The sequence below is a fragment of the Myotis nattereri genome (assembly GCF_964212035.1).
Source record: "Myotis nattereri genome assembly, chromosome: 17".
Taxonomy (NCBI): domain Eukaryota; kingdom Metazoa; phylum Chordata; class Mammalia; order Chiroptera; family Vespertilionidae; genus Myotis; species Myotis nattereri.
In genome coordinates, this window is record NC_138092.1 from 18,770,554 (window position 1) to 18,790,056 (window position 19,503).

Genomic DNA, 19,503 nt, shown 5'->3' on the forward strand with positions numbered 1-19,503 from the left:
ATGAACACAATGCACGGACGGATCATTTTTGTGTCGTTTTTAAGTAAAATCGAAGTGTGGTTGCATTTATTTATTGATTTGTATCTTTCCCAATTTTACCCAAATGTTTTTTAATTTCCATTATGTACTAGGTACTATTCTAGGTGCTTCAGATAGATCCATGAAGAAAACAGGCAAGAGTTCACAGTTCTGTCGAACCGTCTTCATTACTGTGTGTGAATAACTTTAATGAATGATTAGCAATAATGGCTGCCCTACCTTTACCGATGGTGGCGAGGAAGGGGGAAACCTCGCAGAGGAGAATGACAGTTCTGGGTGAGAAGCCAGGGCTCGGACAGGAAGCCAGAGGTAGGGAGAGATGACAGGCTTGCAGGCCTCCTGCACTGCGCCCTGGCCTTCAGTTGTAATTAGTGGTGTTTTGTAGAAGTAATTTTGACAATAAGCACCCCTTAAGTGAAAGGCCCAGGCTAAGCATCTGATCACATCACTATGATCCCAGTAGGTACTGCCATCCTCCATTACAGATCTCAACTCAGAGGCTCACAGGCACTAAGTAACTTTCCCAGTCGCACAGTGAAAAGGTGAAGGAGTGTATGAAGGGATGAAAACCAGTGTCTTTCTGATTCCAGATTTCATCTCAAGTGCTAGGGTCCTAACATTTTCACTTGGGCTTTAATTATTGATGAAAACAATTTCCACTAATGAAAACAATTATAACAAGAGCGATAATGACTTGTTAACTGGGAGCATATAAATACAAATGACCCAGTTTAAAAATATAGAGTCTCTAGGTAACAGAAATCCCTGCCTTCTTCCCTGCCCAATTCCCTTTAATTGATTGTCTTTCTACTTCCTCATTGATCGGCCAGGTTTGAGTCAGAGAGCTTAATAAAAAGGATCTGATAAAGGGGGGAAGAAAGTCTATTCAAAGGATAGCCTTCCTGCTGTCTGATCTTGACCTGAAATTTACCCGAAAGTATGTCAAGAAGTGAAATGAGAATTGCTGCTAAGTAGCTAGGGGTGATGAGGTCTTGCTTTTGCTTTAATTCCTCTACAGATTGGGAGGAATGTGTAGGAGGCAGCACAGTACTGAAGTGTGAAAACTCCACCATCTAATGGCTTTGGGTATACTTCCCTAGTCACCAGATGTCACATTCAGGTGATTTTCATTAGCAGTCTTGTTATGAAATGCTCTGCTGTTATTTGGCTTTATCTATCAAGTCTTTGAAATATCAAGGTGCATATTAAATCGTCATGTACAACTACTGTTTTTAATTCTTCCAATTTTTATGAATATTTCTAAATTTATTAGTGAACAACATTTATTCTTAACAGTCATGTTATAAATTGGATTAAAACCAAAAAAATCACAGCATACTTTAAATGTGACTTGCTTGATCATAATTATGAAACAAAAGTTAAAAGTCATTTGTGTACATTAGAAACTCCTTTTATTAAAAATCTAGAGCAGCCCTGGCTGGTGTGATGTCAGGTGTGATCCCTTGCACCAGGAGGTTGCCACTTCCATTTCTGGTCAAGGGCACAGGTCCAGATTGTGGGTTGCATCCCCGATGCCTAGCAGAGGGCCTGCAGGAGGCAGTCAATTGATGTTGTGCTCTCACATCTATGTTTCTCCCTCTCCCTCCCTCTTTCTCTACAAATCAATAGACTATTCTTTTTAAAAAAATCTAGAGCATTTTATTTGTTTTTGAAAAAATAATATGAGAATGTGTTTATATTAATATTATAGTATCCTTTTCTGTGATTTGTTTAAATATGTTATGATGGTTCTGTGAAATTATTGTCATCTTTTATATGAATATTTAAAAATAATTATACATATATGATCATAAATCATTGAAACATTTTTTGAGGAAAATGTACATGCTTTATTAATATACAAATAAAATTTACATTTATTTTTTTTTAAATTTAATAGGGGAAATATAATGAGTGAATGATTTTGAATAAAGGGCTTTATATAATTCAACTTGATTAAACTCTACTTTTTCATTTTTAGTACTCTCACTGTACACTCAGAAATTTACACTCAAATCCTTTTAATTTTTATCATTCATTAACAATGTGGACCATAGTTCATGTGAAGTGTGAATACCTATCTTTGAGTCTGTGTTTGATTCCCTAGAGACTGACAACCAGATGAGCTCAATGTAATGATGCTTTAAAAAAAAAATGCCTTTAGGTATAGACAAATGGCTTTGTCCCAGTTCCCTTGAGTACGTTGGGATATGTTTAAAGGTAAAGAGAAATCTGACAAATTCTATCTATTCATCTTTCATGTGCCTTCTAGGTGCTTGGAATAAATCCGCGCAATTGTGTAACAGCCTACTCTAACGCAGAATTTAGCTTAATGTGGGCTTGTTCTGGATTCCTTCCAAGGGGAGGCAATTATCTTTGGAAGTATCCTAAAACTCATTTTTTAGCCTAGTCTGCTAAAGAGATCATTGGATGAGTTGATGATGTTGATGATGAGGATAAGAATATGATAATAATAAACGCTGCCTTCCCTAGTCAACCCCTGCTCTGTCTTTTATTAGCTGTGTGACATTAACAAGTTTCTTAAGCTAAGTCTCATTTTCCTTATCTGTAAAATAGGGGTGACAATAGTATTTACCTTATGTTGTTGTTTTCTTTTTCAAATATATTTTATTGATTTTTTACAGAGAGGAAGGGAGAGGGATAGAGAGTTAGAAACATCAATGAGAGAGAAACATTGATCAGCTGCCTCCTGCACATCTCCTACTGGGGATGTGCCGGCACCAAGGTACACGCCCTTGACCGGAATCAAACCAGGGACCCTTCAGTCCACAGGCGGATGTTCTATCCACCAAGCCAAACCGGTGCTGGCTACCTTATTTTGTTTTAAAATTAAATGAGATAATCTACGTAAATGTTTAGTGCAGTGTCATTGTTCTTGCTGTCACTTTTACCATTACTATAACATTTCAGGGTGTTTTTCTGAACCCCCTTCTTACTGAGTAATGTAATAGGCACCATGTTAAGACCTTACTTCATTTATAATTCACATAACTGTATGAGGAAAGTATTATCAGCATTCTGACTTTATAGATGAGAAACCAGGATCACAGTGTTTAAGTAATGTCTCAAGTGCCATCTGATAGTTGATATAGACTTGATCACACTTGTTTGACTCAGCCTCTGAAGGTCATTAATGTGAAAATAATGTGATGATGAGAAATCGCTGTTAGAAATACTCCTTTCTAAAAGTCCTTTATCATGAGAAAATGTCTGTTCTATTCTTCAAATAATTAGGAGGTCATTATACTTTACAGATCGTGACCAACACATTGCTTGTGATTTCACATTTTACTAAATTGGATCTTTCTTCTAACCTCCCTTAAGGAGATAGTTGAATGGATGGGGCATTAAGTGATTCTCACTCTGCCACTATGATATGCAAAAGACAGAGTCAAAGTTTTCCTGAGCTACCAAGAAAATGTGTAGAATCAGGCACTTATTGTTCACTAGATTAACTCCTATAATTACACTGAAATTCAACGTTTATAAACAAGATTTAGAAGCAGTGGAGCAAAAGCAGGGCAAGTGCTGTGCTCATCATGTTCTGAAAGCTGTGAAGTGAACCCAATATTGAATTTGAAAATTTCAATTAAATCCCTTCTACCCAGCTCTATTGAATTTCCTTCTGTTGATAGAGAGGTTGAGTCATACGGAACCATTAAACACTGCTTCTCATCAAGCATATGTAATTTATTAATATTAGGAGCAAAGTTGCATTTAGACTCATCCTTATTCTACTCAGTATTTTCTTCTATTATCAAGGAACTGTAAACTTGAATTTCTCCCAGGAAGTCAGGACATCTTTGTACTCCATACAAGGACTGTTAAGTTGCATTTCCATGATTTTCCTGAAATCAACTCAAAATGGAAAGTTTTCCAATCAATAAATATTTATAGAAGTGCAATTTTGCAAGCTTTGAGGGTGTGGTTATATTTATGTGCAGATAATATATATATATATATAATATATATCATTTATATGATATATAATATATATGAATACATGCACAACATATGCACACATGAAAAAATAAAAATATAATAAGGTTAACAATGAGTTCTGTGTCAGTGGATCACATTGTTATCACTCTATGCAAGAAAACTAGTGAGCAATAGAAGGAAAATAGAAGAGATAAGTAAAGAGGAAGAATTTTTCTTTACAAAATAGTTCTTAGTTATATAGTGTAGTTCCTTTAAATCGTATCTTCATAGCATTTAAAATATGATCTAATTAAATAAAGTATGAAGTGACTTTTTAGAAAATACATGCTGAAATCCAAGCCAAAGTATTTTTGTTAACTGGATTATAAACCTAAATAGAATACCTGCCATTATAATCTGAGCTTAAGCACATGGAACAACTTAATTGAAGTAAATCTTTTATATATTAAATTCACTGCACACAAATGGGAAAAACTCAGTTCTGAGGTCAAAATCGCTGCTTCTTATCTTTAACCATATGTTTCACTTATACTTTTTCCACTGATTCAAAAGCATAGAAAAATGGGTTTTCAGTCAGTACACGTTAATTCGGCTGATTTGAAAAAAGAGCCTTGGATCAGTGCATGCACCCAAGTATATTTCTCTCTGCAGTATAATTACATTGCTGAGAACTGAACATAAAAATGTGTCGTTTTTCAATATGAAAAAACAGCAGTGAGCCATATGGCTTCTCCTTTACAAGACTGCATCTGATTGACAGCTCTGATATAGACCCGGCCTCCCAGTTCTCTCACAAACAGATTTCCCAGAAATCTAAACCAAATGGGAATCCAGAGAGAAGTCAAAGCATAGAAAATTTATGCTGCTTTAAAAAAAAATTCTATTTGGTCAAATTTATCCATTTTAGTAAGTGGGGATGTTTTATTCTCATGGCAGCAACAAGGAATGTTCAATTCAGTATCACCTGGTATTTTAAATGAAAATAAGTCTCAATTAAATAATTTCTGAGGAGAGAAATAAAACAAATAGGGATTTTAAAAATAAAATTGTTAACTTAGCAAAAGATTCAATATTTGCAATAACTCTAAGGCATGTGTGTTTTACTTTTAACAGCAGAAGCTTATGAAAAATCAAGAACAGAGAATTACCATATAGAAGTTTTGAGAATAAAAAGCAAGTTTTATGGATATGTATTTATATGTGTGTATACAGCAGGTATGTTAATTTGTGTGTTTTAAAGATTAATTATTTCCTCATTTGGAATTGCTCAATGAATAGAAAATTATCACCCATAATTTTCAGCATACATTTCAAAAATTGGCTAATTAATTATTTAATTATTAACTAGTAAACTAGTTCATTTTGGGTGAGCTTCACTTTTATTCTGTTAACAGCATTAACAATGGGCAACAAAGATCTTTGCTAATATTTTTTGAATGATTAAAATGTAAGTAAAAGTTTTGATGGACTTGAACAAAATAAGGCGCTTTACAAGATTACATGAATAAGACCATGATAGGAGAGCATGTGGCCCCTTTTAGTGTGGTGAACACGGGCAAGCATTGAGTGCAAACATGGGAAATGGTGATCTAGTTTCATCTCCTATTTGAATGAATCTCTGGGTCAATGAGTCACAAAGTGAGTGGGTCTCTCTTTAGTGGATTGTTAGAGATCACTTTCTTCTAGAATATGTACTGGATAAGGGACACTATTAAAATATTTGTTTTCAAGGTTCCAGGTTTTCAAATATGGCTACGATAGAAGATGACTGACCCATGTTTCTAGGCAGTCACATCTATTGATATTTATCATATAAAAAATTAAAATATATATTAAATCTGTCAAAAATTACAGCAACAGCTCACTACATGTTAACAAAATAACATGTTTTTTGAAAAGAAAATATTTTCCAATACTGCTTAATTCAGGAGAATAATGATATTGGTTTATAGTTTTTCATTTCTCTTTTGTATCTGGCATAATATTAGACAGCAATATTTTCACATCTGCTTCTCCATTCAAACTGTTGCAATTTGACATTTTTGTCAAAGTTGATGAAGAAAATCTGGTAGCTAGAAGATAGGTAGCTGGAAAAAAGAGAAGCATTTAATTTCTTTTGCATACAGTTTTGTATACTCTTTTGTGCTACACTAGAACTTGGCATGTTAGTTCCAAAGTGGAACCTGAAACTGTATCAATGAGCTCTTCATATTTAGTTCCATTAAAATCCATTGGTTTATCTTGCCCTTGGACTGGATTTTTTTTTTTTTTTATCCATACATGATTTTATGTCATGCATTATTCATTTGGAAAATGTTGGTTCCTTGGTTATGCAGATCTCCAAAAAGTGACATATTAGATTAAACAACACATAAAAAATCTCATTAATATCACCACCAATTTCATCAGAAAAATTTTCAACTATTGGGAAGTTATCAAACTTATGGTGGTGGTAGTAAAGAGCTTTCCAAAATTCTAATTTCAGCATGGAAATTCAAATTTTATCATCAGCAACAAATATTGTCAGCTTTTCTTGACAGTAACCAGATCCATTCATTCTTTTTAAAGAGGCTATTCATAAACATTTGAGTAATTATAGTTTTTATGTCAATCATGTTTTCAAGTAAAAATGGTGATTCATGGAAAAAAAGGAGGCTAGTTCAGCTTGTAACAAAATAATCACACAAGTGTTTGTTCTGGAGACAATCACATACTACAGTGTGCTTCAGTACATTTAGTCAAATAAATTTGATGAGATTTAATCAAATTAATATTTTAATAAAATTAGTAGTTGTTATTATTGTTCATCAAAGCCATTGTTAAGTGAACCTGGCTTTGTGTCCCCCTTCACACAATGTTGGTGTGAAGAATACAATGACAACTAGTACAGTTTGGTGCCACTGCTTTGAATTGTGTAAAAAACAAAAGCAATTTTACCCCCTTGCCTCCATTGCTTTTATACCATTCGTGCAAATGTAGATTCAGTGGAAAATACAAATATTGTCTTATTATTATGAAAATGATTTTTTAAGTCAAGCACTCCTAAGAAGGAAGGTCTCAGAAAATTCCAGGGGTATATGGACCACATTTTGAAAACTGCTGTCCTAAGAAATATATGTATTTTGATAACTTAAATACGGGATTTATGCTTACCTTGCTAAAAAAATTAAGAAAGGATAGGACTTTTACACTTTGTTTTGCAAGGTTTTATCAAAAAATTTCCTGTACCTAACAGAGAGATAAGTATATATACATACCCCCCTACACATAGATTTTATACACATATACACACAGAGAGAAACGTGATCAAACGAATGTGTACAGATGGTCCTTTGCTTAGAATAATTTGACTTACGATTTTGGACTTTACAGTGGTATGAAAATGAAATGCAGTGAGTAAAAAGTACTTTGAATTTTGATATTTTCAGGGCTAGCAAGACAATACTCTCTCGCGATGCTGGGCAGCAGAAGCAAGCTACAGGTTTCCATCAGCCCGAGATCATGATGGTAAACAACTAATATTTCACAGCGTAGCATTAAATGCATCTTGACTTATGATATTTGAACTTGTAATAAGTTTATTGGGATGTAACCGCATCGTAAATCAGAGAGCACCTCTACATGTTTTCAGATATGCAGAGAAAAGGTAACTAATTTTGGCTCCAATTGATGAGCTATTTCATATATATTTCTTCACATTGGATATCAGGTAAATCCTAGGTTTTAGTTAAATCAAGTAAATTTAATATAATGCTAAAACTAATTTTTTAGATAATGTGTAGTCTTTCGGGGATAAAAATGCTCAGTCTCTTAGATTTTTGACATCCTTTATTCCTCACTCAGATGGGTAAGCTATGGCCCAGGAAGATCAGATTCTCCATATAGATTACATTAGAGGCCCAATGCACGAAATTCATGCAAGGGGCTTGGCCCTTGCAGCAGCAGCTTCATTCGGAGGGTCGTTCAGCTGTCTGGTCTAATTAGCATATTAGCTTTCATTATTATAGATGATACCAATTGAATAATCACTGGCCAGTAGGAGGGTGTTTGGGACTAATGATTTCTGGGCTATGCATGGGTGTGAAGAGCTAGAGGCCATGGTTGGGCATCTGCTTCTGGTCTTTACATTCCACCTCATTTTTCTCTTTTCTTTTCCCCAGTTGTAAGTGATTAATCAGGCCTCTCAAGCTGCTCATCTCTGTCCTCAGCAGTGCCGGGACCCACTTCCGGTGTCTCTATCCTAGGTTTATTGACCTATAGTTTTCTATTGTTACTTTCTCATGATCACACCTGGTCCAAGTTAGAAGTGGCTGGGGATGGGGTCCCTCCTAGGAAGCTTGCAGCTTTGAACTCGAATGAATGGTATAGTGTTAACACACATTCCTGGGCTCTCCTATATCTCCTGGAAATTTCTACAGGCCCCTCTGGGACCTCCTGGGGTTTATCATAATGTGTGTTTGTGGGGACACAGGAACCTTCAAGCCGATCCATTTGATGTTCCTATCTCCCTCTCCCCCTTTTTTTTCCTTATAATTAGTCATGTTTCCCCCACCCTGCTTCTGAGTTGTTAGTTCTCCATCACTGTTAGTACTCACTCTTTAAAGAGACACCTGGAAGTGTGGTCATGGTGGTGGTGTGAAGCGGGGAGGTTGTTTTTTACCTGTCCCAATGATGGGAGCATATTATTGCCTACCTAGCAGCCAGACATGCTGTGTACTTACCATATGTGGGCAATGCAAATCGTCATTGCAAAAATGCTAATAGTGCTCTCATGAGAAACATTGCCCTAGGATACAGATCCCTCAGGTCCTAGAGAAGGAGGCTTCACAGCCTGGTCATGGTCTCTAATGACACACATAACACTAATTATCTAAGTCTTGTCACCATCCTTCAGATGGATACTTTGGGCTGACTGAAAAAAATGTCATGCATTAGAAATACAAAAAGTAATATTATAATTTTATGAAGTGTACATACATTAGACTTTTGAATTATACGACCAAAGGGATGACACATTAAACAGAAGAACTAAATATATAAATATATGTGCATATATTTAAAATGTACCGTAAAATAACATTGCTTTCTTGTGATAACTGTGGAGATGGTGCCGGTTCTTAAGAATGGCACACATTTTAGAAGCAGCTTGTCATGCATGCTCAACAGCTGAACCTACAAGGCTTCTAGAAGAATCCACAAAAATCCGAGATTATTTTGGTCTGACTTCTCAAGGACAGAATACCCTAAATGATCTCTGTGCTAGCTTCCAGCTAATCATTTTACCTCCAAAACTACAAACAGGATTTGCCGTGTCCAGAATGTCTTTGCTGTGATTTACTAGCCACTTTCCTACACGTCATCAGTCTGGTTTTTCCTTTATTAACTCAGTTTATCAACTGACTTCCTCACATGTGACAAAAGAGCTTGCATGCAGAAAAAAGCTAAAGGAGTGCAAATAATTAATTACATGTCCCTTAGATATTGTGTTACTGTTCACTCAGAATATTCCAAACTTTGGTATTTGTTTAATCAATTACATATTAAATGCAAAATACTCATACAAAATTCCTAGAACTCTACTGGCAAACATTGAATTCTGAAATCAGAATTCTTACAACTTATTTATATGATTTAAATTCCGCTCAACCATCTCCACAAGTGACGCAATCAAGGAACAGAGCCCTGCTGAAGTAAGTCCTGCTCCCTGGGGGGTGGGGGGAGGGCGAGGCCTTCACAGCTGATCCTCCACAGTGGTCACAGCCAGTCCTTGCAGCCAATTAGTCTGGGGAGAAATTCCTCCCATTGATGTGTCAACAGCAATCAAGGCTCAACCACAAGAAGAGGGTGTACACTGCCCACAAAGCCGGGGGATAGTGTATTGGAGTGCCCAGCTTGGGTGAATAAGACGGCCACTGGACCCTACAGGACAACTACTACATTAGGCCACTCAACCAAGCCCTGGAGATGTAGCTGCTTTACCTAATACATAGAAACAAACACAGGGAGGCTACCAAAATGAGGAGACAAAGAAATGTGTCCTAAATGAAAGAATGGAATAAAACTTCAGAAAATGAACTAAATAAAATGGAGACAAGCAATCTACTAGATGCAGAATTCAAAACACTGGTTATAAGGATGCTCAATGAACTTAGGAGAAGAATAGGTGAATTTAGTGAAAACTTCAACAGCATAAAAAAGGACATGGAAACTATAAAAAAGAAGTCCGAAATAAAGGATACACTAACTGAAATGAAGAATAATTTATAGGGAATCAACCAACAGTAGAGAAAGTGATGCTGAGTATCAAATTAGAGATTTGGAAAAATAAGGCAGCAAAAAACACCTTAAAAAAAGGTGAATTAAAAAAAAATTTTTTTAATGAGGGTAGTATAAGGATCCTCTGGGACAACTTCAATCATACCAACATTTGCATCATGGGGTGCTGGAAGGAAAAGAGAGAGAGCAAGGAATTGAAAATCCATTTGATAAAAATGACAGAAAACTTCCTTAACCTGGTGAAAGAAATAGACAAGTCCAGGAAGCACAGAGTTCCAAACAAGATAAACCCAAAGAGCCCATAGCAAGATACATCATGTTAAAATGCCAAAGGTTAAAGACAGAGACTCTTAAGAGCAACAAGGAAAAAACAATTAGTTACCTACAAAGGAACTTCCATAAGACTGTCAGCTGATTTCTCAACAGGCATATTTCAGGCCAAAAGGTATTGGCACAAAATACTCAAAGTGATGAAAAACAAAGACCTTCTTTAAGAACAAGAAAAAAAAATGAAAAATATGAATAATAAATGCAATAAATACAGATCTATCAACAATTGAATCTTAAAAACAAAATAAACATACAAGCAGAATAGAAACAGACTCATAGATACAGAGAACATTTTGACAGTTGTCAGATGGGAAGGTGTTTGGGGCAATGGGTTAAGAAGGTGAAGGGATTAAGAAGTACAAATTGGTTGTTATAGATTACTCATGGGGATGTAAAGTACAGCACATGGAATATATTAAATAATATTCTAATAATTTGTGTGGTGTCAGATGGATTCTAGATTTATCAGGATGATCACTTAGTAAGTTGCATAATGTCTAATCACTGGCGTGTACATCTGAAACTAATATATGTCAGCTGTAATTGAAAAGTTAAAAAAAGAAAAAAGGCAAACAAAATAATTAAAATCGGATATTTTTAATTGGAATATGATCTATTTGCAAAGTTAAATCTTCCTTATAACTATTTTACAGTTTCAATTTATTTAATTTTGCCAAGCCTTTTTTCCCCAAAATGCATTCATGAATGGGCATATGTTATGCCTGATGAAAGCAACACATTTGAATTGATTTTTTTTTTTGTAGAGAACATTGAAGGACTTGCATGATGAGCATTTCTTGAGTTGTGATTCAGGGTCAGTATAGTTTTGAGATGTTTTAATTTGGGAAGACAAATTAAAGACAATAATGTGTGAATTTTCACACAGGTTGCAAAATCTGTAATAATATCCAGTACTTGTGTATACTTTAAATGAGCTTTCCTGCCTGACAGCATGCCTGAGGTGAACTAGCTGTTTATTGACACCAATAACATGAGAGAAATCCATGTCATCTTTTAGATTTTTTACCTTTGATTGATCTTCTCCATCTGGTTCTCGATTAAAATGTCACATTGAAAATAAGAATAACCTTTGTCAGAGACTGACTTATTTTCGAGGCTTTAAGAGATAACAATATTGTGTGTTTTGAGTTAACAATATATATTTACAACTTTCATTGCTCACAAGTTTGTGACTATTGCTGTTCATTTGCTTTCACCTCAGTATTGATTTAGGAAAATTTGGGTAAAGATGCATTTGTGGTTCAAAGATACCAATAACCATAGTTAGGTCACTTAGAAACAAAATATGTAGAGAGTTAAACTAAGTGTCCATCTATGAAACAGATGGGATAGGAGCATTTTCCCTAAGACAGGCAAAGAGTGAAAAAGAGGGATGAACCCTATCAATTGGGTCATCCAGCCTTTTTTTTTTTTTTTTGGTGGTGAAATCTTGATAAGTTTTTGGTGTTTGGAATATTTGAGGATTAAGCGAGATCATATGTAAAAAATGTTAAAAGTTATAAAGAATTTATCATTATTTTTCTTTTCTGGGCATACAAAACAAAGGTGTTAATGAGATTCAGTGACTGTTATTTGTATGTTCGGGGGGGAAAAATGAAGTTGTAAATTCTCAATAGTCATTTTCCCCTGCAGCATATTGTAGACATAAAAGACAGTTATTCTACTCATGATTTCAGTCACTGTTAGAATCTGTCTTCTTTTAAAATTGATTTTTAGACACAAAAAGAGCCAGTTGGTCTCTGATTACTGAACACCTGGCAGGATTAACTGCTGTTCCATCTAAGCATCCAGGCAATCTTTTTTATTGCTTGAAACTGTGATTCAGCACACCCTTAATGATATTTGTTCTCTTTTTCTTGCTTTGCCTTTTGATGGCTCTGCTTTAGCTCACCATAAATCTTAGAGGTCTGGGTATCCTGACCTCACCCATTCTCCCCATATTTCAACCCAGTGGGGTGTGAAGTTAGATTAGGGCTGCCTGACTTCTCATTTTAGCAATAGGCCATTTATTATCCGTGAGTCTGTGAATTGTGTTGCAAGAACAGTCCTCCTACTGGTTTTTGATGGTCCAGGGTATGAACAGATGTAGTTTTGGATAAGCCATTTCTATTAACATTTCACAAGTCTTCTGGAACCCTCTCAGACTATTGAGGTGTTTTATGAAAAATATACTCTTTTGTCAAATGTGTTGCATTTTTAAAAATTAAAGAGCTTTGCTTTCCCAAATGTTTTTTTAAAAAATTCATTCACTCCTCTACTTCACTGTTATTCTAGTCCAGTGGTCGGCAAACCGCGGCTCACAAGCCACATGCGGCTCTTTGGCCCCTTCAGTGTGGCTCTTCCACAAAATACCATGTGTGGGCCCGCATGTACAGTGCAATTGAAACTTCATGGCCCATGCGCAGAAGTCAGTATTTTGTGGAAGAGCCGGTATTTTGTGGAAGAGCCACACTGAAGGGGCCAAAGAGCCACATGTGGCTTGCGAGCCGCTGTTTGCCGAGCCGCAGTTTGCCGACCCTGTTCTAGCCTATCAACCCTTGGTATCCATTAACTGCTTCCTTGTTCCACTCTTGAATTCTACCAAATTTCTATAGGCTGTATCATGATACACAAACATTTTAAATCATGCAGTGTGGCTCCCTAATTAAAAGCTTTTATTCTTTTCATTGCACACAGATTGAAGTTTAAATTCCTGTCTTGTTCACCACTTTCAGGGCTCCTGACCTCTCTAACCACTCATTTGTAACCTCATGGGCTGGGCAATGGATCTGCTGCAACTTGTCTCCTGTGTCTTATTTAGCATTAGTTACAAGATGAGGAAAGAAAAGAGCCTTCTTAATGCCCAATTATCCCTCATTTCTCTGCAACACATCCATGTAAGCCTCAGGAGGGTAGTGGTCTTGTCTGTATTGGTCAGCACTGTATTCTCAGGGTTTGATACTGTCCTGTCTTATCACATAACTAGAGGCCCAGTGCACGAAATTCATGCACTTGGGGAGGGGGTCGTCCCTCAGCCCAGCTGCTCCCTCTCACAGTCCAGGAGCCTTCAGAGGGTGTCTGACTGCTGACTTGGGCCTGCTCCCTGTGGCCACTGTGCTCACCAGCCATGAGCCCGGCTTCTGGCTGAGCAGCGCTCCCCCTGTGGGAGTGCACTGACCACCAGGGGGCAGCTCCTGCATTGAGCGTCTGCCCCCTGGTAGTAAGTGCGCATCATAGTGACCAGTTGGTCCGCCATTTGGTCAGTTTGCATATTAGCCTTTTATTATATAGGATTAGTATTAATAGGTACAGATTGTGTAGACCAGCAGTTCTCAACCTGTGGGTCGTGACCCCTTTGGGGGTCGAACGACCCTTTCACAGGGGTCACCTAAATACATCCTGCATATCAGATATTTACATTACGATTCACAACAGTAGCAAAATTAGTTATGAAGTAGCAACGGAAATAATTTTATGGCTGGGGGTCACCACAACATGAGGAACTGTATTAAAGGGTCACGGCATTAGGAAGGTTGAGAACCACTGGTGTAGACAATGACATGTCAGAAACTTTAATATGCTACTGTGCAATATAGCAGTTCTTAAAACTCAGGTTTGGAAATATTTGTTTATATATGTAAATTTTCAATTTCCCAGACCAGAGTTGAGGATATTACCATTTTTTTTGGATAGACTGGTTGTGGGACTTGTTTATTGTTCTCTCCTAGAATGTTGCATAGGTATGTCACCTCTTTTTGGCAACTGGCAATGTTTCTTTTCTCCTGATTTAGGTAATCTCCACAAGCCTTTCAACAGGATTATAACAGAGTATGTGCTCAAGTTCAATGTTCTTGAATGCCTGTAAAATGCTTAGAAATGCTGTGAAAAATATTTATGCAGATTTACCTAAAAAACATCGGGTGCCATATGCCAGGGTCCTGCCCCAGCAGGTCCAGGGGTCCCCAAAGGTGTGGACGGAGTCGGCGAAGAAGGAATGACACGGAGACAGCGTTCAGTTGATCAGCAGCCTAGCCAGGATCTCTAGCCAGGATCTCCAGCCAAGTTCTGGTCTGGATCTCCAGCGAAGTTCTGGCTAGGATCTCCAGCCAGGTTCTGTGTCCAGTTGTCTTGCTAGGTTCTCCAGCCAGGTTCTCCAGGTTCTCCAGCCAGGTTCTGTAGCCATGTTTCCTCGCTAGGTTTTCCAGTCAGGTTCTGTCCAGGTTCTCCAGCCAGGTTCAGTCACCAGGTTCTAGTCAGGTTCTCTTGCCAATTTCTGTAGTCAGGTTCAGTCCAGGATCTTTTGCTATGTCCTCTCGCTAGGTTCTGTCTCTAGGTTCTGAGGCCAGTTTCTGTCCAGGATCTTTTGCCATGTTCTCTCCAGCGAAGTTCTTCTGTCTCTAGAGAACGTTCTGTGTAGGTTCTGTGCCAATTTCTGTCTCTCTCTCTGTCTTCTTAGTTCTGTGTTCTAAGTTCTGTGTTCTTACATCTGTATTTATACCAGTTGATTCCAATCCTATCAATCTCTATTCCAAAGGTTAGGGCGTTTCTTATCTCCATTCCAGGGAGTAAAGATTATGTAGCTTAAGCATGATTGTTTGTAGTGATTAACTACCCGCCTGGCACTTAGTTAAGGAGTTTCACCCCCTCCCTGACTTCAGGGAAAAATTCCTACCTGGGGAAACAACCTTTCTAGGAGAGGCATCCCCTCCCTGACTTCAGGGAAAAATTCCTTCCTGGGGAAACAACCTTTCTCGGAGAGGTGACCTTGGTTAAAACACACAGCGCTAAGGGGAGCAAACATATTAAGAACAGTATGCTATATACGCCAGGTCCCTTGAAACATATGCTGTGCAGATGTTTCTTTCCTGCAGCGACTGTGTCAAGCAGCAAGGATGGACCGGCTTCCGGCAATTATTCTAGATACTCTACATGTTTTTTTCTTGTTGATTTAGTCATATCATTATCAAAACATTCATTGGGAGCATGCCAAATTGGTCTAGTATGAATATTTTAAACTGATTTACATTTTGGTGTATCTTTGTTGGTCTATGTTGATGGACTTTATGAGAAAGAGCCTTAAAGTAGCTCATCTTTTGTTTACTGTAAAGATGCTTTTGAGGATGCTATCCATTCCATTGCACAGTACTCTCTCTAGGAAGACCTCTACTATACCATTCTCTTCTTTCTCAGGTAGAAGAATAATTATTATCAATTGATTGTTTTGCTTATGGACATTGGAATATAGAGGATTTATTCACAAATTTTTGAAAACATTACATTAATATTTATCAAATGCTTACTATGAGTTAGTTATCTTTATAAAAAGCATTTTATATAGGTTATCCCATTTCATTATCACAATGACCCTATGATGTAGGTATTTTTACCCACATTGTTATTTTACAGATAAAGAAACTGAGACACAGAGAGGATAGATTGTGCAACATCACATAACTAGAAAATATTGGAACCAAATTGTGAACACAGCCTAACTTAAGTAGCTGCCTGTCACATGGATCTAGTTTATTTTCCTAAACTTTCTTTTTCTTTTGTCTTATTTTTAATCTGCTTCAGTAATCTTAAATTGTTGTGGGGAAATTCAGAGTATAATAAAATGAAAAAGTTGGATACCAAGCTGCTTTTTCTGATGAACGGTATGTCATATCACAAAGCTCAAATAAATTTATTGGTAGGAAATAAAGTAGCAAGTGTTAGAAAGTGCAACTCCATTAGCATAAGCTGTTTACAAACTATTATTCTCCTCTAGGTACATTATTCAATGTGGATTGTGTTGCAAATTAACTTCCACTTTTGGAGGGTTACTTTCTCGAACTAAACCCATAGGCAGCCAACCTAACATGTTATATGAAGATTAACTGTGCCTTTTAGTATTACATTTAGTCAATTATGAGAAATGCTTGGCATTTCCATAGACTTCATTGAAAGTAAGAGTAACTAACAAGATGTCCTAAGAAGTACTAATGAACTAATTATCTTTTCAATTTACATCCATAGTAAGGGATTGTATACAACATTCAAGACTTCTTGTTCCTCAGTTTTACAAGTCATAGATTTTAATTATATGTTTTGTACATAAAATCTAACTATAATCCATTTTGGAATATGAAAATATTATATTAAATACATGAATGATTATGGTTTAATGTACTCAAATTACTGCTAGAAAGCTTCCCTAATTTATCAATAAGACATTTGCTACTTAAGAGTTTTAGAAGATTTATATGCACAAAAATTCTCACTAACTATTCACCTATAATGATAAAACATGCCCAGTCAAAGATCAATTAATTATGTATAATATTTGGCAAGATTAATAGCAACAAATTAATAAAAGGTATAATCAATTTCTATTTATCCTAGTGCCTACTGTTACCGTCTTGGTTTAAGCTATCATTGTGTTTCTCATGGATTATTGTAATTGATTTCCCTGACTAAAGTTTCACCCTTTCTCAGTTTCCAACATATTCTCCACTTAGCAGTCAGTGTGGTATTTCTAAATAGTATATAAACTTATGTCCTTCCCCTACTTAAAACCTTTCAAAGGCTCAGGACCCTTTCTCAATTCATTATCAAGGCTCACACAGTGGTTTAAGATCCATAGACCTCTTTAGTCTCCTCTCACCCATTTTCTATAGCCATCCTAAACCACCCCTGTGGGAAGAGCTCAGGAGATTTATCTCAGTGCAGTGGCAGATGCAATGCCGTGAGCGCACTCCGCCTATACAAGCTTCCTCGGCACACCGGGAAGTGGCAGCGCCCGCCTGAGTAAGCCCCCTAGAGCCCCTACATAGTACCCTGATCTTTCCTTCCATTGGTTGCCCTAAGGATGGTGTAAACTTCTGATTGGTCTGGAATGTTATATATGTTGATGCACTTACACAATAAACTCAGATCTGCGTCTTTGAACCTGGTCTCCGGAGTCGGGCATGCTTCCTTAGGACTCCGTCGGCCTCACCCCCACAGGACCCCCTGTCTCACACCCCTACTTCGGAGAATGGTCCTGTTCTCTCTTGTATCTAGGCCTTGGTTATATCTATGTAGAACAACTTCCCTCTTCCGTTTTCATCTGCCTGACTCTTACGTGGCTTTTTGGTTTCAGCCTAGTTATTTATTCTGCTGAATCTAGAGTAGGTGCTTATCCTTTGCTGTTTGGCCTTTGGGGTTTATCCCATCAGAGCTGTTGCTTATTTACCCATCTGCGCTTTTCCATGAAAGACCGAAACACACTTTAAAGACAGGGGGAGTTTCTAGATCATCATCTTGTTCTCTGCCTTTACTCTAGAGACCAGCACTTAATAAGCCCATAACATTTGTTGTGTGTTTTTTTTTTAGTAAATGAATGAATTTCTAGATATTGTAAATATAATTTTTATATTATCTTTAAATACTTCCTTTAAATTGGTCAGGTTATTGGCATGGCCCCAATTGTTCTGTCTCAACTTGAGTTCAAATCTCTTTGGGTAAATGAAGCAAAGTCTTAGGGTCTTCAATTTAAAATCATAAAACACTTAATTTAACATGGTACTCGAAACATAGTAAGTACTTCTTTTTTATCAGGTTTGTTTGTTTAATTTTTGGTAGCACACGTGTTAGGAACTCTGCCTTTGGGGTCAGATAGGTGTGGGTTCAATTCCTGGCATGCCTTCTTATTCAGTAAATAAGAAGCTAAGCTCCTTGAGAGTCAGTTTTTTTTCATATAAAAATGGAAGTAATAGTAATGTCCATCTTAACAGGTTGCTGTGAGGTTTAAGAAAGATAATGCAAATAAAACGCTTAGCACAATACCTGGCACACAGTGGAGGCTTCACAAATGTTAGATATTATTATTCTCAGATCTATCTCACTCACTAGTTTACCAATTCACTGAATTCACAGATTTTTGCTTCATTCAACTTTGAATTCCTAGCACCAATGTTTTGCACTGGTACCTTGCATATAATAATGTGTCTACAGGTAAAACAAACCTTGAATAGAGTCAAACATTGAACTACTGTTGTCCACTTACAACTTAGTGTGACTTAGCATTAACCACGTTGGGATATCTAGAGATAGGTGCCAGTTGTGGGCTGTCATTTTTGAATGTGGAGACATTTTTCTAACAAAGACCAGCCTATCTGGTGACACTATATTTAAAGAAAGGGACATCAGGAGCTGAGAAAGAAATGCAGCAAGCTTACCTGGGAAAAATTCAAGGAAAATGTAACCTAATTCTCAATTACAGCTATGATTAGCCTTGGGGTAGTTTCAGTGCTAATCCAAGAAAACAGAACAAAAGAGTTTTGTAAGTGACCAGTTTTGCATGGTATCATTGTTTGATGACAGGAATTCCATAGAATAAGGTAATTTGGTAAAGAAGCCCAGTATGTGTTTTAGAGCTGCGTTTTATTTGGATAGACTAGACAAAATGCCCAGGAGGATATGCATTAATTAGTAAGCTATTAGTGTTAAATTGCTGCTAATTGGGTCTTATAATTGAAAGGAGCTAGAAGGCTGCAGAATGGTGTTGACAGCACTTTGAGACAGAAGGAAATTTGAAACAGCTCTTTCACATCTCATTTTTCAGTGGTAACAGGTTTGTTTCACTTGAGTAAATGAGCTGTTATTTGAACTTCCTGTCTCCCTTTAGAAATGATAATTAAGGATGGTATAGGAATACGTGAGAGTTCTCTTCAAAGTTTAGTTTTGAATACACCACACATTGGTGTGGAAGAGTACTAGATATTTTCACAAATTGAAGTAAGAAACTGGTTTTTGTCAGTTTAACATTACTCATATAAAAACACTTCTTCATATTAAGTGTGAGTTTGTAAAGGAAATAACCAACATTTCAATATGAATATGCAATTTAATATGAACCCTATAGTTATAGTTTTT